We start from the raw sequence: 18,513 nt of genomic DNA, 5'->3' as shown, positions 1-18,513 counted from the left end.
AGCTGGGGTGCCGGCCGTTCCTGGCCACAAGCTTGGAGACCCGCTGCCGTACCAGCGAGGTCCTGTTTCACATTTCATGCCTCAGTATTCATAGTGCAGTACAAAAGTGAAGGAGGCAAGAAGGTTTTAGAAACCTCTTCAAAGAAACTGTTAAAGTTGGGAGCATAAATCTTCATCTAATTGGAAACCTCTCCTGTGTTTATTCCTCGAAGATACCTGGCTCACCAGAGTTTTACCGTGAATGTTAAATTATCTTTTTTGGAGATCCAGGTTCAGGTTTTGTGGAACTATATAGAGCTTAAAATGCAAAGCACGTATCAGTAATAAGAACTTACACATTCAGACAAAACCGAAGAAAGTATAGAATTTGAGAGCCACAAGAGGTCGCAGGTCATCTGGTCCACTTCTTAAGTTTACTTGCGAAGAACCCAAGAGACCAAGACCAGAGCTGTTGTAATTTGCCCAAGAATCCAGTGGCTCCAGACTGGGACTGTGGAACCACGATGTGCTGATTCTTCGCTACAGGGCCCTGAGCTCCCCCCTTAGAACAGCAGCTCCTTGAAGGCAGGGACTCTGTGGGGTTCGCCACTGTGTCCTCAACAGAGAACATTGCCCAGCCCATAGGCATTCAGATACTTGTTGCTAAATGAGTATCTACAGGATTTTAACAGCTTCATAGTGCCCCATTAGCTATAATATAGTACCGTATTTATAAAACTTGAAAGAATATGCAATTTCATGAGTTTCTTGTTAAAAAAATATATCACATTACTCTTAAAGCCCCCAATATTAAGCCTCATATTAGCCAGATGGGAAAGTGAAGGTGTGGCGTTTTACTTACTAGCTTGGCACTTTTCTGAGTCTGGCTTCACTACATTTTCTAATTGTCATTCTGTAAGCTCTGTCAGCTGGGATCTGATGTCATTAACGTTTTATATTTTGTTTTTGAAGACGTGTATTTTAAAATACAGCATTTGGGCACCTGGGTGGCTCCGTCAGTTCAGAGTCTGAGTCTTGATTTCGGCTCAGGTCGTGATCTCATGGTTAGGGAGTTTGAGCCCTGCATTGTTTCCATGCTAATAGCATGGAACCTGCTTGGGAGTCTCTCTCCCCCCCTCTCTCTCTGCCCCTCCCCTGCTTGCCCTCTCTCGCTCTCCCTCAAAATAAATTAATTAATTAAATAAGTTTAAAATACATCATTTGTTGTCTGAATTGTTTGCTGTTTCTCTACATGTTTTACCAGTCATTTCACTATTTTTAAAACCGAAGGCCATATAGGGATTTGATTGTTTAAAAACAAATCTAGCCAAAGGGATGGGGGAATTGTCACTTTCAAATCCTGCTAGTGGGTGTTTGAATTGTTACAACTTTCCAGGAGGGCAATTTGGTATTACTCATCGAAAGCCTCAAAAATGTGCCATGTCTCTTAGTCAGGCATTTCCATCACAAGGAATTTAAACTAAGGAAAAAAAAAACAACATGTGTACAGAGACCAATCTGTAGCAATGGTTCTTACCTCCACACTGCGTGTGGAGACCATATTCCTCAGTAGCTGTCTTTCCCACACTGGTTCTTAACTTGGTGGGAAGTCTACTTAGTGTGGAGTGTCTCAAAATTGCACAGAGTGCTCTCTGAAGTTTGGGAAAAACACATTTCCAGAATCTGGTGACGTCCCCACAAAGTACAGACAAAAAAACAAACAACCTCTAATTTGCAAAATGATTTTTGTAGCTTTGTTTATAGTTCTAAGCTAGAAACAGTTTAAATGCTCAATAATAGGGATTGGTTAAATAAATTGTGGTATGTACATGTAATGGAAAACCCTTTATTCATGAACAGTGAGGTAGGTAAGGGAGTAATTTATTGATGTGAAAGATATTCAGAATTTGCAAACTGAAAAAGCAGATTGTAAAATGGCATGTGTAAAAAAAATTTTTTTTTTAATGTTTGTTTATCTTGAGAGAGAGCGCGAGCAAGCAGGGGAGGGGCAGAGTGAGATGAGAGGGAAAGAGAGAGAATCCCAAGCAGGCTTGGCACAGCACAGAACCAGACATGGGGCTCGACCTCATGAACCTCAAGATCATGACCAGAGCCAAAATCAAGAGTTAGCCGCTTAACTGACTGAGCCACCCTGGCACTGCATGCATGTGTAAATTGATCTAAGTTTTTTGGTGATTTTATTTTGGCGGGCGAATGTGACAGAGCGTCTAGAATACAGAATGTGTATACAGTTTTCTACCTATTATATGGGAAAATGTCAGGGAAATTATACACCAAATATTAGGTAGGATTATCTTTGTGTGTTGAAATTACAAGTGACTATTAGTTATTTTTTTTATTACTGTTTTCCTGATTTCCACTATATAAAGCATGTTATATAATTAAGACAATGGGATCAGATGCTATTTCCCATTTACTGGTTGTGTGAACCTGGGCAGGTTCTGTCTCTCTTTCCTTATCTGTAAAATGGGAATAATAATGTCCAGCTCAAGGTGCCTGAAGTAGTGTTTGATAAGTGTTACCTTGACTTCACCTATCTGATATGATTAAGACCAATATTATGTTTCTATTAATATAGAATTTCTAAGCAGAATAATTTGTTTTACAAGTCCCATTGTTGTGAAAAGCATTTCAGGACATTCTGACAAAATATTTCATTGCTTTTGGTCACTGATTTTGTTGAATTTTTATTTAGTTTAAACTTTTTTTTTTTTTTAAGTTTATTTATTTTGAGAGAGAGAGAGGGAGAACACGCATGGGAGGGACAGAGAGAGAGAATCCCAAACAGGCTCCCCACTGTCAGCGTGGAGCCCTATGTGGGGCTCAAACTCATGAACCATGAGATCATGACCTGGGCTGAAATCAAGGGTTGGACGCTTAACTGACTGAGCCACCCAGGCACCCTGCATTTTTATTTACTTTAAAACTGAAATGCTTTCCATTGCCAAAAAAATTTATTTTGAATTGAAGGCTTTTTTCCCCTTCTGTTTTTGTCTTTAACAGTAGTAAGTTCTTGAAGGTCAAGGTCTCGTCATCTTTCCTTTTGTAGAGTCAGAATGAAATGTGATTCACTCCTTCAGTAACTGTCAGGGGCCTTTTTTCCCTGGGCGGTGGGTAGGCATCAGGTACACAGCAGCGCCCAGGACAGACATGCCCCATCATTTGCATGACATGGGAGGTGACCAGGACGGTTCAGGGCCAGGAGGCACACTCACACTCAATAAAAGGTCTTCCGCAGCTGACAGCCACGTAGACCTCATTTCCTCCCCTGCAATTTTAAAAGAAACTTCGTTGTGATGTTACTTTTCAGTGAAACAAACTGTGCCTCCTGCTTATTCCACAAAGCACCTGAGGAGCAGACTGGGTTATTGTTGCCTTTACTGACAGTTTACATTATACCTGCTTGAGAATACCCGAGGCTAAAAGTCTCTAAATTGCTGCTGTGTGTCTTCTGTGAAGGACGGGCCTTTCTGAGCTTACCTTTTATAAAATTACTGTGATGGGTTCCTACTAGTAAATTTAGGACCGAATGGAATACATGGATCCCATTTGAGAAATTCTAGCACATACTCTTACTGAGGGTGAGGACAATAAAGCATGCACTTTAGAGTAATGTTTCTACTTGACAGTGTATAAAACGACATTAATTTTGTAATTTCCTAACGTAAGGGCGGTTTTTAAGTTGGCAGCAGTTGAAATATTCTGATGTAAAGCAGACCCAACAGTCACGGAGGAAGCCTTGGAATTTCACAGGTAGTGACCTTGCGTATCATTCCCCTCAGACAGCCTGACGAAAGAACGTGGTCCCCACAAACCTTTTTTCTTGTGTCTACAAAATGCATGGAAGGTTAAGTCATGCCACAGGTCAGAGGCACCAGCAGAGCCAACATTTTATTCTTCATTTATCTCACGTTTTTCCTGTCTACACCATTGCTTTGCATGGTCCATTTTACCCCCTCCACCCTGCCCCCCCCCAGCAGTTAGCTTCCCTTTTTTGGTTGAGGAAAGACCACTTTGCAGAAAGAAACACGCTTTATCTCTCTCAGTGAGATGTACTGAGTATGCATTGGCGAGTAGGAAGCAGCCAAGCCGTGTTGACATGCGGACGGTAGGCTGTCGGCTGGACATCGAATTTAGCGCACTCGCCCTTTCTCAAACACCAGCTTCAATAAAATTACAGACGTCTCTGTTTTGGAACTTTTCAGCTCTCTTCCAGATAATCAAAGCTGTGATTGCTGTACTCACACATCCCATGGGCTGTATTTATTGCTGGGATCAAAAGCTCAAACACTTGCAGGTGCAGTGAAGGTCACATACCTTGCTGAGTGCGTCCGATCTGCCTTTTGTCTCCATGCTTTTGGTAGACACAGTGAGCGATACTTCACTTTCTTTTTACTACACGGTAGACAGCAGTGATGATCTAGATGGTAAATGGCAACTGGAAGTTGTCTCAGTTCTGGGGACCAGTAAGGAGAGACACCAGGGGAGGTTGCTGTGCAACGTGAGCTTCGTTTCGAAGGATGGGCTGGTGTTCGTTCAACAGACGAAGAGTGGGACGGACATGCTGGGCAGAGGGTGCAGCGTGTGCAGTGACCCAGAGGACCACCGAGTCTGGCATGTCTGGGGCAACTTGAGTGCAGGGGCAATGTGTGCAGAGGTGGGATTGGGAAGTTAAGAAAGCCTCGTGTCCTGCTAAAGTTGACGCCTTTTCCAGTAGGTCAGGGAGACTGGTGGGAAACTTCAGGCCTGTGAGACCAGCATTTCAGAAACGTGACCTGGTTGTGCCGTGGAGGGTTTGGGGAGCCGGAGACCAGTGAGGAGCACTGCAGCAATGCAGGCCGAGGGGAAGGGGCCCCCGCCGGGCCCGGCCCCTGAAGTTCGTCTGTGTTGTCCTAACAATGTCCAGGCGGTGGCACACAAGCTCCTCTCGTGCCCGGCCCCCCGTGCCCATTTTTCAAGCTTCTGATTGAACTCCGCGCAGAAGCATTCCATGCGTTTAAAGCTCCTAAACACTGGTCTACTGATGGCTTCTCCTTAAGTTGCTGAATGTTCAAGGGGTTCCCAAGTGTGCGTGGTAGGTGGAGCCTGGAGCGATGACGTAGCTGCTTGGGTTAAAGATGTTGGTCAAAGGGTAGGAGCTTTCAGTTCTAAGGTGAGTGGGTTCTGGGGATCTAATGGACAGCAGGGCGAGTACAGTTAATTTTGTATCGTGTGCTTAGAAGTTGCTGTGAGAACAGATCTTAAGCATGTCCACTCTGCACACACAAAAAAGCGTGAAGCGATGGACGTGTTAAGTTGATTGTGGTGGTCGTTTCACGGGGTACATGCATATCAACACATCAAGTTGTACACTTGAAAAGTATACAGTTTTGTCAGTTCTACCTCAGTAAAGCTTAGAATAAAACAGGGAGTAGGTACACCTGTGGCGAGATGGGATCAGAAAGTGTGGTGTGAGATTTATATTGAAGCAAGAACTTCTTTTTTATTCTTTAATAATTTTTTTATGTTTTAATTTTTTTGAGAGAGAGAGAGAGAGAGAGAGAGAGAGACCACGAGCTGGGGAGGGGCAGAGAGAGGAGGGTGGGGGACAGAGGATCCGAAGCGGCTCTGCGCTGGCAGCAGAGAGCCCGATGGGGAACTAGAACTCATGTACCGTGAGATCGTGACCTGAGCCCAAGTCGAATGCTCAACCGACTGAGCCACCCAGGCGCCCTTGAAGCAAGAACTTCTCAGAGTTTGAGCAATAATAAAGACAGTAATAGTCTCTGTTTCATGTTAATGATACCTTGATATTTGATTACCTACCTGTTAATTTTTCAGACTAAAAGTGAATGCTCCAGTTTTAATGCCACTGGAGGAGAGGATTTTATGCATTGTGGTAAATGAGGAGGCAAAAGAGTTATCCTTATTGTTACTATTTTGGCAGTTACGTTGCATTGTTGGCCCATTTCACTGATCAGTCTTTGGTGTTTTTCCCACATGTGGCTGCTAAATTAGGTCTCTTCCAACCTGTGTGTGTTCATTTTCCACATGTGTTGTCATTGTCAGCATCAGCGTCATTTTGGACCTGAAATTATGAATGCTGAATTTATCTTATTGGATTAGTTTGTTGGATTAGTTTATTAGAATCCTCATTATTACATGCAGTATATTTGCTGTTTTGCCCATTTTTTTCATCCACAGATTTGACGAATGTGATTCCTGTGTCATCATCTAGTTCGTTAATGAAAATGTCAAGAGAAATAGTGTGTCACACCTGTCAGTGAACTTTGTCCAGGGTGACGTCATCCACTAAGAGGCCCCCCTTGAGTAAGCCTGGGGAACATGGTGAAAGAACCCCCTTCACTCTTTTGCGTACAACCTGTGTCTCTTCATCTCGTTCATAAATACCTTTCAGTAAATATGTTCTGTTTCTGACGCTTGCTTTCCCGGTTCAGTAGCCTCATCAGGTAAGGGGGTGAGGGGTGGGGGCTGAGTACACTGGCCTAGGGTCCCTTTCCTGACATGTCCTGCAGTCTGACCCAGGATCATTGTAAAGCTTCCATGTCTCTGGTCTGTAGAACCTACTTTCTTGACGGAACGTCTCACAGAACATCCCTTTCCAAAACGGTTTTGCCAGAAACCAGTTATTTCTGTTGTATTTTTCATTCTCTGTTCCACTCTGTTCAGAAGTTTCAAGTGAATGTAAGGTGCAGTGCTCTTCCCCCACATCTGTACAAGATGTAGTAGACTGTGGTCTGAAGCTAAAGGTTTTGTTTTAATTCTTTTTCTTTTCCTTTTTTTCTTTTGAGAAGCATTCGTATTCTAAAATAATGCTTCAGATTTTGAGATCTGTAATTAAAGAATACCATAAAGGAAAGAAAAGGACCCAGTGAATTCTTTTGGAGAGGAGAGCTTTGAGATTCCAACCCCAAACAATGTTAAGAAACATTCAGGCCCCTTTTGGTCGATATCTGTGCACTGAAATATAAATCTTCAGACCGTTTATATTTTAAGATCATTTCAACAACAAGTCAAGAATTTTTTAATGCCAATACATTTTGAAAACAGGTTGTTAACTGGTGCCCTAAGAACTGTACTTGGCCTTCAGATATGTTTTCTTTGGCCCGCATAGTGTTTTGTAAAGAATTAGTTGCCAGCGTTAAAAATAAGGAGATTTCACGTTACAAAACCAAACCAAACCTGCCTTCCTGTCCCTTTTTTCAAAAAGGGTCAAAAAGGTCTGTGACTTCAGGGGCCCCGTGTTCCCACGTGGCGGTTATGTGGGAGTCCAGCACGAGCTCCAGGCTGCCCGCCACCGCTGTCCGCTCCGCACTTGTTCCCTGCAGCCGGCTCCACTCGCCTCGTCCGGCTGGTCCTCGGAGTAGGTTTGAGCTTGCGCCTGCTGGGTTAGGAGCTAACCAGTTCTGAGTATACTTGGGAGAACAGCAAGGTGGTAGCAGTCTGCAGTTTTGTTCCTGAACACAGGTTGTCTGACCTCTGTCTTGAGGTGACAGCCGGAAGTGCCTGGTAAAGCAGGTGGAATTTCCCGAGGAACAGCACGCAGCTGGGCAGCTGGGCAGGGTGGAGGAGGCCAGCACTCTTCATGCATTCTAGCTCCGTTGGTTCCCGGTGACAAGCAGTGTGCCCCAGGAATGAAACAACTGTGCGTTTCTTAGGACATGGAAAGTAGAGGGAGGTAGGCCTGGGCGGTAGTTGTCTGATTCTAGAGACGTCAGGGAATTTGTCTGAGGTCACATACCTGCTACCTGGTCAGTGGCGGAATAGGGACTGGAGCCCAGGACTTGTTGCCCTGGTTCAGTGAGTTTTCCACTGCACATTTTTCATTTATGGGTAATTGTCTAGAGATGGGGGAATCAGGCCTGGATTCAAATCCACGTTCTGTTCCTGACAACATGTGTGACCTCAGGCAAGTGTCAAAACCTGTCTGTGCATCATTTTCCTTGTTATAAAGAAGGGGAGAATAATGATACTGACCTCATAGGGTGCTTATGGGGATTAAATATGATACTGCATTTAAAGAACTTAAAGCAATGCTTGCTTGTGATAAATAATGTATTAATAATGCATGATACCTGAAAATAACATTTGTACATTCTATATTATCATAGTAGACTTAGCTGAAACCAGCATTGCAACCATACAAAACTATTACATAATCATTTTTTTCCTCTTAGAATTTAGAAAGGGCTTTTAGGATGGCTTTACTCCATGTATTTTTTTTTTTTTGAAGCCAACAATTTGAGCCAATTTTATCTTTTTATTCATAATTTTTTTCTGTCGCAGACAGGCGCATTCAAAAGCATACCATACAGCTTCCTCTTCAGAATGTAAAGAAATAATTGAGTGTCATGAAAATATTTTCAGTTCCTCACCAAAAATGCCATTTGGGTGGATTCGTTCAATTCACTGAATAGATCTTGAATATATTGTGCATTTAAACCCCTTTCAGATGCAGGAGTGTTATAAAGATAAATCTCTGTTCCTTAGGGAGCTCATCATTAATGGGAAGAGAGGGTTGGAGGAAGGGAAAGCGTAACCTCCGTTAATACCTGGTATGATACAATAAATGCCCGAGGTGGAACTTGTGCAGAGTGCACTGGGAACATTAAGTGATGCCAGCGTCTGGGCGTGATGGCCTGCGAGAGATCCAGGAGGCAAGGACGCCCAAGGACAGGGAGTTGAGAAGGAGGATCAGCTTGTGGGGCCGAAGTTTGAGTTTGAGTTTGGACGTACAGCCCGAGCAGTTGGTTGGGCCGCCTCCTGACTGTTGGCCTGAAGCTTGAAGGGACAGTGAGGGCTAGAGATGGAGAAGCTGATGGAAGCCAGGTGAGTCATCGCCGAAGCCAGAGGCCACGAGATGGATTAAGCTGTGATTAAAGTACATGTGACGGCGATGCTGCTGAGGGCCCGCCAGAGCAGTGGCCTTGGAGAGAGGGGGAAAGGGTTGGGGGGGAGAGGTGGAGCCACGTGTAGGAGGTAAAACTCGTGAGTAGGTGGACGAGGTGGGGAAGAAGGTGGGGTTAAGGATGACTCTCGCTTGGGTGACCCAGGAGAGACTGGTGCCACGAACAAGACCTGGGACGCAAGAGAGTAGGTTGGGAAGGGAAACTGAGTTTAATTTTATGCCTGTGGAGTTTTTGAGGGATCTGTGAAATCTCTAAGTGGATATGTAGTGTCAAAATATTTGTCATTCCTGAAGGACCTCGTTTGAGTGGATTTGTGTAGATAAACAAGAAGTTGCCTAGTGGACAGATGGTTCGTCTGTAGCTGGGAAGAGACCAGTCCTAGAAATACGGATTTGGACATCATTAGTTGTGAACGATGATTAAAGCCACCGAATAGATGATGCTGTTCAGTGAAGATGCACAGGGTGAAAGAACAGTGGGCTAAGGGAGTCCCTTCCCAGCAAGGAAGTTGAGAAGGAATGCTCTCTTATGGGCGTCTCTAATAAACGGGGGAAGGAATGGATTCTTTAATTAGTGGTGTTAGGGTCAGCGTAACCTTTGGGGGCCAGGGGAACCTGCGTCCCGACTCCTCTTGTACACCGAAATTAATTTCAAAAGGACCAAAGTTTCAGATGTTAAAAGCCTTAAATGTACTGGAAGATTAGATGGGTGACCATTTTTACAACTCGGCATGAGAAAGTGTTCACGGTCAGAAACCAGAAAGGACAAAATTGGGAAACCTGACTTAATGAAAGTCCAACAAAACCTCACTAGAAAGTAAGAAAACAAGCTGGAAATATGTGCAGTGCATGTAGCAGTCCATCTGTATACTGGGCTGTGATGTTAGGCTGTTTCTTATCAAGCAGTGAGAAAAAGATTAGTGTCTAATTAGAAAAATGGGCAAAAGACAGAATGAGCATTTTATTCATAAAGCATCTCGGATTACCAATAGACACGTGAAAGGTAGTTTTGACTACATATTCAGGAAATGCCATTTATGGCCTAATAGATGGAAGAGATCAAAATTAAAAAAAAAAAAATCCTTGATCTTGGCGAGAGTGTGGGGAAGCAGGTACTGGGGAACGAGCTGTTCCTGATTGTTTTTGGAAGGTAAGCTTTTATCGTGCTTTTCCCCAGCACGTTGAAGATCCCTTGGCTGATTTTGGACCAAGAAGGAGTGTTCTTCAGGTTGTTTCTGTACTATAATAATAGAGCGTTTAACTCTTGTGATAGAAGGCAAAAACAAGTTCGCGGGTGTGATAGACATTGTTAACATTTATCAAAGGCTGTTGCATGTCAGCGACTCTGACCGCCCAGCGGAGGTGAGAGGCGAATGTACAGACCTGTCGGCAGCGCCGGGGAGTGTCCGGTGGATCCCGAAGCACAGGAGGAGTTGGGGGTGTGGAGCATCCCGAGAGGCAGTGGTTGGAGGGGGGTCCTGAGGCCTGTGGGAATGTGTGGAGCTGAAGGGTGGGGGGTGAAGGGGATGGCTCTGAAGGGTTTTGTCTACCAGGCTGGCCAGGAAGTTGACAGCTGGAACCATGGGGAGTCTTCAGAGGAGTCTTAGACACCAGAGGGGTGTACTCAAAATTGTTTTTTTTTTTTTTTGAACGTTTATTTATTTTTGAGACAGAGACAGAGCATGAACGGGGGAGGGGCAGAGAGAGAGAGGGAGACACAGAATCGGAAGCAGGCTCCAGGCTCTGAGCCATTAGCCCAGAGCCCGACGCGGGGCTCGAACTCACGGACCGCGAGATCGTGACCTGAGCTGAAGTCGGACGCCTAACTGACTGAGCCACGCAGGCGCCCCTCAAAATTGTTTTGACATGCTGAAGTTGATAGTGAACAGCCCCTTGAATTAACAGGGAAGCCCTCACTGGAGTGAAGATCGTCAAAACTGAAGGAGAGGAACGTAAAGATCCTGAAAAACAAAAAGTCAGACCGAGGAACACTTTTGGGGAAACGCTATCCTGCAGAATCCACGAAGACATATTCTTATAGCACAAGTCACATTTCATTATCATTCTCCTGCACGCAGATTCAGATTAGAGCAGGATAATGGAATCCGGAGGCTGTGGAGATGTCTCTCAGATTCCCAAATATTTCTTGGCTCACAGGGCTCTTGATGCTTCATTGTTTTCATGGTGCCGCTAGGTCCAAAGAAATGCCTAACAGCTCTTTTTGTGAAGTACTTAGTTCCAGACAACTTAGTATTTATGACCTGACACTTTAGTAGCGGTTTGGAAAAATAACGTGTATCAATTTTTAAAACAAAGATAATATTTTGATGTTATTCTTTAAAAGCCACATGTGTGAAAGATAATATTTTGATGTTATTCTTCAAAAGCCACTTGTGTGAACCTGTTGGGTACTGCATACCTTCTCAAACCTTGGAAACAGGTCGGGACACTGCCACCCTTGTTTCCATTTGTACGTTGATATCTGGATGGGTGGTGCTTGTATTTTATCACAGCACCCAATGACCCTGTCTTTGCAGGATAAGTGACGTCATTGAGAGGAATGTAGCATCGCCTAGTGTTGAAAGTGACCTACCTTGGGGTGCCTGGGTGAAGCAGTCTGTTAAGCGAAGCATCCGACTTCGGCTCAGGTCATGATCTCACAGTTCGTGGGTTCAAGCCCCGCATCGGGCTCTGTGCTGACAGCTCAGAGCCTGGAGCCTGCTTCGGATTCTGTCTCCCTCTCTCTCTGCCCCTCCCGTGTGTGTGTGTGTGTGTGTGTGTGTGTGTGTGTGTGTGTGTTGCATGTGCGCGCTCTCTCTCTCTCTCTCTCTCTAAAAAAAAGAAAGAAACAGAAACTGACTTACCTTCCTAACTTGAGCTAAAGGTTCTGACAGTGTTGGACAGTGATGTCACTTTGTTTCCTTTGAAAATTTAAAATACACTGTAATATCCCAGATGGCTTGCTTTTGTGCCTTGGGGCGCCTCAGTGCGTCGATTGGGAACTGCAGCTCCGACTCTGTGTTCTGGGCTGGGCAGTCCTTGGGTCGGCCATCAGCCAGCTTAAACTTGTGAGTGTCGGTGCCGTGCCGGACAGTGAGGGCTTACGGTGAACAGAGAGGCAGCATCCTCTCAAGGAACTTGGAGTCTGTGGGAGGAATTACAAAACTGGGAAGTGATGCCTGGGAGCCAGGGTCAGCAAGCTTTCCCTAGGAGGCCAGGTAGTAAATAAATCTTTTAGGCTTTGCTGGCCATGCAGTCTCTGTGGACACTGCCCAGTCCTAACACTATAATGTGAAAGCAGCCACGGGCAGCATGTAACAAATGAGCATGGCCGTGAGCTAGTAAAACTTCATTCACAAAAGCAGACATGGCCCATGGCTCATTGTTTGTGCAAGCCCTGAACTAGAGATGTGATTAAAGTGTGGAAGCAGAAGAAGGAGCCACTGACCTGCCGGGGAATCCCAGAAGGGATCTCAGAGGCCGCCCTGGGCTCTTCCTACCTCCTGCCAGGAGTTTCCCAAGTGAATGGAAGAGAGGAGGCGACAGAAAGCCATACAGAAAGGAATTCCAGGCCCAAGGGAAATACTTGCAGATACAGGGAGTTGTGAAGGGGTGTGGCAGCTTGGAAATGGTAACTGTTAGAGGGGAGGGCACAGGGCTACAGTTCCATGGATCATTTCTCTCATGTTTTGTTTCCTCCCTCGTTTTTTGGTGAATCGCATCCTCTAGTAGCCTCTGGAGAATAGGTGCGTGGAGGTGTAGCTTTTGAGTTCTGGCATAGCTTTATAAAATAGATTTTATCATCTCTTGTAATTAGTAGTTTGAGAATAGAATTCAAGTGTGAAAATAATTTTTGCACAGATTCTGGAGATGTTCTCTTTAGCTTTCAATGCCAAGAAGTCTGATACTCCCCCCCACTCCCCCACTGTGTCTGTGGACCACACACCCAGTGTCTCCTCTGCAGCCCGCTCTGAAGATAGTGCTGTCACTGTCCCCGTGTGCTGGCGGAGGGCTGGTCGGGTTCATGCAGCAAGTCCCAGCGTCCTGGTTTTAGAGAACTGTTCCCATAGTGTCTCATTTCCGAAACCTTGTATGGATGGCCTTCCCCTCCCTGGAAGCTTTTGAAATTTTCTTTTACACAGTTATTCTCAGTGATGTACTTTGTTGTAAGTGTAAATTCACTGTGCTGAATACTTGCCCGGCTCTTTGAGAACTAGACTTTTTTGCAGTGAATATATATATATCAACAATTCTTTGTCTTTGTTATTGCAGTTCTCTCTTAATTAATCTTCCCAAAACACCACTTCCTTCAAGCTTCTCTCTTCCTGAAAAACCTTTACTGTTTTCCTACACAGTCTAGTCTCCGTCTGCCTTTCCAAACCAGCCAGGTTTGTGTTTTTCATAGGTATGTCTCCCTCAACTCAAATCCCCACACTTGATTTAACAGCACAGTGGGGTCTCCCTCACTGCAAAGAAGTTTATGTTCCTGCCAAGCCTTCTTCAAAGGCAGTGCCCTGGAGCTGAAGATCTCGTGTATAGGGGAGGTGGAGGCGGGGAATGCAGTTAGGAAACTAGTTGCTGGTCACAGTTTTTCAACGTTTATTTTTTATTTATTTATTTTTTTTGGCCTCTAATAGAAAAGAATAAAGAAGGGACACTAAAAGAGTATGAATCAGCAGTATGGATACTGTTTACTTTCCATTCAGTCTCCCTTGCTTGGGGGTAAACATTCCAGCATCTCTCCTGTAGGTTTGGTGATCTTGCCTTGTAGTTAAGTGGCTTTTCTCCTCCAGTGTGCAGTTCCTTTTCTGAATCGGTGACAGGAGGTATCTCATGGTGATGACAAAAAGCTACATTCTCGGGATGAAGGATGCTCTGGGTCATCTTCAGTCATGTCTCCCTGACTGAACAGGTGTTTCTCAAGCCCCTTCCCGCTGGCTGTAGTGCCACCCGGGCACTGTAGGGAGAGTCCTGCCGGCAGGATACACTAGCTCTCTGCCACATTTCCCCTTCCCTCCTCACCCCCCTGCCCCTCCTCCCTCCACCCCGCCAGAAGAAAAATCAGATCAAGCAAAATCTGTCTGGACCGCAGTTTCTGGTCCTTCTCTGCCTTTAGCTTTACTTCCCTCTTTTCAACCCTCTTTTCTAATTGTCCTCAGCAGAAAGGACCAAAACCTCATGTAGATTGGAACCAGGATTCTCAAAGCTGAGGAGGAAGCAAACCGAGTGCATACGTGGAGGTTCCATTTCCCCAGGAGGGGTGGAAAGCACTGCATGCGGGCTGGCCTGCGCTTCTCTGCAGCCTACGCGAAGTCAGGACGCAACGTAAAGAAACTAAACCAGCGAAAAATAGATTTTTTCCTTTCGATTCCAGCAATTTTATAAATTGATTCTGCTTGATCTGTTTTCTTAAAAAGAAGATTTGTTGACGTTTTTTAATCCTTTAACATAATTGTATTGCATAAGAGACAGACTGGTGGCCCACCGGTGGGGTACCTTCTGAAGGCATATTTTGTTTGGCCTTTAGAATGTCTAAAAAATACAAGTTAGTTCCTTACATTTTACAAAGTTGAGCTTTTCGTATACACCCCTTGGCTTGAAAAATAAAATCTGGCAGCATGAGGCCCGCTGCTGCCACCTCTAGGCTGGGCGGTGAGCTCCGGTTTGTGCCTGCCCCTGTGGCCTGTCACTTCTTTTGTCCTCCAGGAATGTGCTGCTGCACTGGGCTGCCGCAGCAAGCCACAGTGAGCCTCATTTTGAAAATCTGCTCCTAAAGCTCTCTAAAAACGTGTTCTCCTCTAGGAATAAGGCATCCGGTGGGGAAAAAAGTAAATTTCTGGCAATGTTTCTATCAGAAGGGAGCAAAGACCAGTTTCACGTGTCCTTTTTCCATTAAAGTTCATTAGAAGGCTCTGTTCGTGTATTGTGGTCTCAAGTGAGTCCCTCTGAAACTCTGCTTAGTAGTGAAGTCAGATCTATCACAAGCACCGTATCATATGGTGCAAGTGACTTCCTTCGAATTTGCTACATAAGTGTTAAGGACAGAAGAAAGTTTTCTTTATCATCCTGCGTGTGTTCACTTAAGCAGGTGTTGGTGGCATTGCCGTTGATTGTCCTGTTCCTGAGCACACCCAGCACCCCAGCCTGATGCTGGCTGACCTCGTCAGTGGTGTCCTTGATCGCTGCCTGCTGTCGGCGCCGACCTTGTGCTGGTGTATCTGCTTGCTTGTTGCCTGCCAACAGGAGTGGAATATCACACCTTGACTTTGGGAAGTTTCTCACTTGAGCCCCGAGTAGAGGCGGCTTCTGTGCTGCAGTCCCAGAGGCTGAGGCCAGGAGGGATCAAGTGATTTGCCTCAGTCATGCTGCTGATTAGCCTTGGAGCCAGGAGGAGAGTGTGCGTCCGCAGGGTCTGGTCCAGAGCTCGCCTGCCTACATACCCCTCTTGCCACTTCACAGGACACATGTCTCCTTTCTAGAACAACTGTAAACTTGTAGTGAGGGACTGTTTCACCTCAAGCTAATGTTTAGCCAGTCAGTGAATGCGGTGTGTGATTATTTTAGTTACGGTTTGGTCGCTTCCGGGGCTCCTTGATTCAGTTATTCCTGCATAGGCTATGTAATAATTCTGTAACTTTAGCAACTGGCATTTTAGACATTCCATGAATACATTTTCATTCTAATATGTGAGCGAGTTGACACCAGAAGTGACTAGGAAGTTATTCAGCCAGAAAATGGCTGAACACCTTTGAAATGTGTGCCCGTGCCTCTTGTTGTGTTTTGGTTATAATTATTTAAGCTCCTCGAGATTGCTGTTCTGAGTTTTTGACGGTATTCAGCAGTAGCTGAGAAGAAGTCTTGCCATCTGCGTTTGCTAAGAAAAGTGTTTTCTGAATCCTCTTTTTGGGCTCCAGTTAGTTAGATGTTGGATCCTTTTTCCTCTCTCAAGTCCCTGCTCTTAACATCTCTTCTCACCTGTTCTGTTCTTGTCTTGGGTTTTTTCCTGAAAGATTGCTCTCAATGTTGTATCCGTTTTTAAAAAACTTTTAGTATCAGCCAATACATTTAACTTATAAGAGCTATTTTTATTCCTGATTATTCCTTTTTCATTGCATCTCTTCTTGTTTTTATGGCCGAGTCCTGTTCATTCTGAGAATACGATTTAGAGGTGGGTTTTCTCTTTGTGTTTTAGTTTTCCTCTTTTCTACGTTATCCCTTTTCTCTAGGAGTAATTTTTATTTTTGCCCTGGTGACCCTGTTTATTTGGAATTTCTTTTCATTGTTTTGGGCTCTGCTTGTATGTTTTATGACCCTTGGTTGTCTGTTCCAGTATAAAAACGAGGCACTATTAGGTCTGACAAGGAGTTTTCAGTGCCTTGGAAGGACTCGTGTGTGGTGGGCTTCATCCCAGCAGCAGCGAATGGGAACGTCATTCCTCTGAGGAACCCCTGTGTGTCAGATGCGGAAGCCTTTCCTCTTGGATATCTGTGTCTTTGGTAGCTGCTCTGATTTCCTAGACAGTTCTTTTACATTCTGCAGGGAATGTGTCTTTGGGGAGTAGGAGCACATCAAAGTTGAGGTCTTTAAACAAATCTCTGTTATAAACAGACTGTCTGTAAACAGCCCCGTAAATCGCTGCCTCCCTCTTTATGGACCCAGAGAGGATTTAAATGGCACCACCATCCTTCCATTGTTGTGTTCCCACCAAATCTGATAGCCATCTTTGCTTCCTGTCTTTTCCCTCTATCTCACACAACACACTGAGTACGCTCAATACCACTTACCACATGTGTGGTACTCTGCTAAGTGCTTTACGTTTATTTACTCCTTTAATCTTTACAAAAAACTTAAGAGGAAAATATTGTTATCACCCCCACTTTACAGATGAAGAAATTGAGGCACAGAGAGGTTCAGGCCACACAATGAGTAGCACGGCTGGGCTTCAGCCCCAATCTGTGTTTTTTTCACCACACTGTCCTGCCTGCAGTGCATTGGGAAGACCTTCCATCTCTAGAACAGAGCCTGCATGTGACTGCCTCTTCCACGTCTGCTCTTAGAATCCTAGCCTTCACCACTGGTGGTGATGCCACCTGCACTATGGTTTCCCTGCCTCTTCTCTCCTCCCCTGGAGCCCAGCCTCCAAGTAGCAGCTAGAGAAATCTCCCCAAAGTGCACGTCAGATCATGGATCTCCCCTGATTAAAACACAGCAGTGGATTCTTTTCTCGGAACTCCATATCCTTTCCATGGCCCAGAGGCCCTCTGTGGCCTGACCAGCCCACCTCCTCTTGGCCCCAGCCCCGGCCCCTCCTCCTGATGTTTGAACCTAGTAAGCTTGTCCTTTCTTAGGGCTTTGTATCTGCTGTTGCCTTTCTTTCCCCTGCTCTTATCATGGCCATCTTCTAGTTATAGTCAGGCCTCAGCTTAGCTAACATCTTCACTTACTCACACACTCTCACACACATTGACTTATTCTAGTTTTTTGGGTTTTTTTAAGTTTATTTATTTAGAGAGAGAGAGAGAGAGCCATGGAGGGGCAGGGGCGGGGGAGAGAATTCCAAGCAGGCTCCACGCTGTCAGTGCCGAGCCTGACGAGGGGCTCGAACTCACGAACTGTGAGATCATGACCTGAGCCAAGAATCAAGAGTCGGAAGCTTAACTGCCTGAGCCACCCAGGCGCCTCAGACTTCTAGTTTTTAAAGCACCTTTCAAGATCTGAAATTTCTTACTTGTTTGTATATGTGTATCTCCCAACTGGAGTCCAGGCTCCTCGAGGGCCAAGACTTAGTATGGCTCAGTGTGTATCTCCAGTGCCTGGATGGGGACCCAGTGCTTGGTACCCTGTCTCTAGGCATTTGCTGCTGACAAGTGTCTCTGGGAGCTCTCAGGCTGAACAGCGCCTGCCTGCATTGCAGCCACTCCCCATGGCACACCAGGTTCAATCTCTGCCCATCTTCTTGTTTACCAGCAGCCCCTTTCCTCCCGTTGCGGTGTTTGGTACGCTTTCATCATTTCTGTGTTGTCAATACTTTGGTCACATCTGCAAACCCGCTATACTACTATTTATCCTAATTCTTTCTTTAAACTATTTAAGTTTATATGAAACATAAACATATCACGGTATAAACGAAAAAGAAATAATGACTTGTCACAAATGACTATGTTAATTAAAATTTAAAATGTCATTCCGTACATTGTTTAAAATTGTCAAAACTTCAATTTCATGTTCTGCTTTTCTATACTGAATAGTATTGGAGTGGAGAGTTATAAATATGTGCTTGGTTATAATCTTGAACTTGAAGCCCATCATTTGTTTGTTTAATTTTTTTTAATGTTTATTTTTGAGAGAGAGAGAAAGTGGGCAAGCGCACGTGAGCGTGCACAGTGGGGGAGGGACACAGAGAGAGAGGGAGACACAGAATCTGAAACAGGCTCCAGGCTCCGAGCCCATGCGGGGCTTGAACCCAAGAACCGTGAGGTCATGACCTGAGTTGAAGTTGAATGCTTACCAGACTGAGCCACCCAGGCGCCCCGAGCGGCTGTCATTGAAAGTTGAGCCTGTGACGGATCCCGGAAGCAACCGCTGTGTCTGAATGTTCACATCTC

At 45.0% G+C, this 18,513-nt stretch overlaps 1 protein-coding gene across 2 annotated transcripts in view; it reads left to right on the top strand.

The window, feature by feature from the left end:
- The window catches only part of LIFR (LIF receptor subunit alpha), a 78,536-nt gene that overhangs the window by 6,086 nt on the left and 53,937 nt on the right, over positions 1-18,513 (top strand). The gene's annotated exons all lie outside the window — the stretch shown is intronic.

The sequence above is a fragment of the Panthera onca genome, chromosome A1 (genome assembly GCF_046562875.1).
Source record: "Panthera onca isolate mPanOnc1 chromosome A1, mPanOnc1 haplotype 2, whole genome shotgun sequence".
Lineage (NCBI taxonomy): Eukaryota > Metazoa > Chordata > Mammalia > Carnivora > Felidae > Panthera > Panthera onca.
The sequence above is the reverse complement of the archived record's forward strand: the minus strand, read 5'-3'. Positions and strand labels throughout refer to the sequence as shown.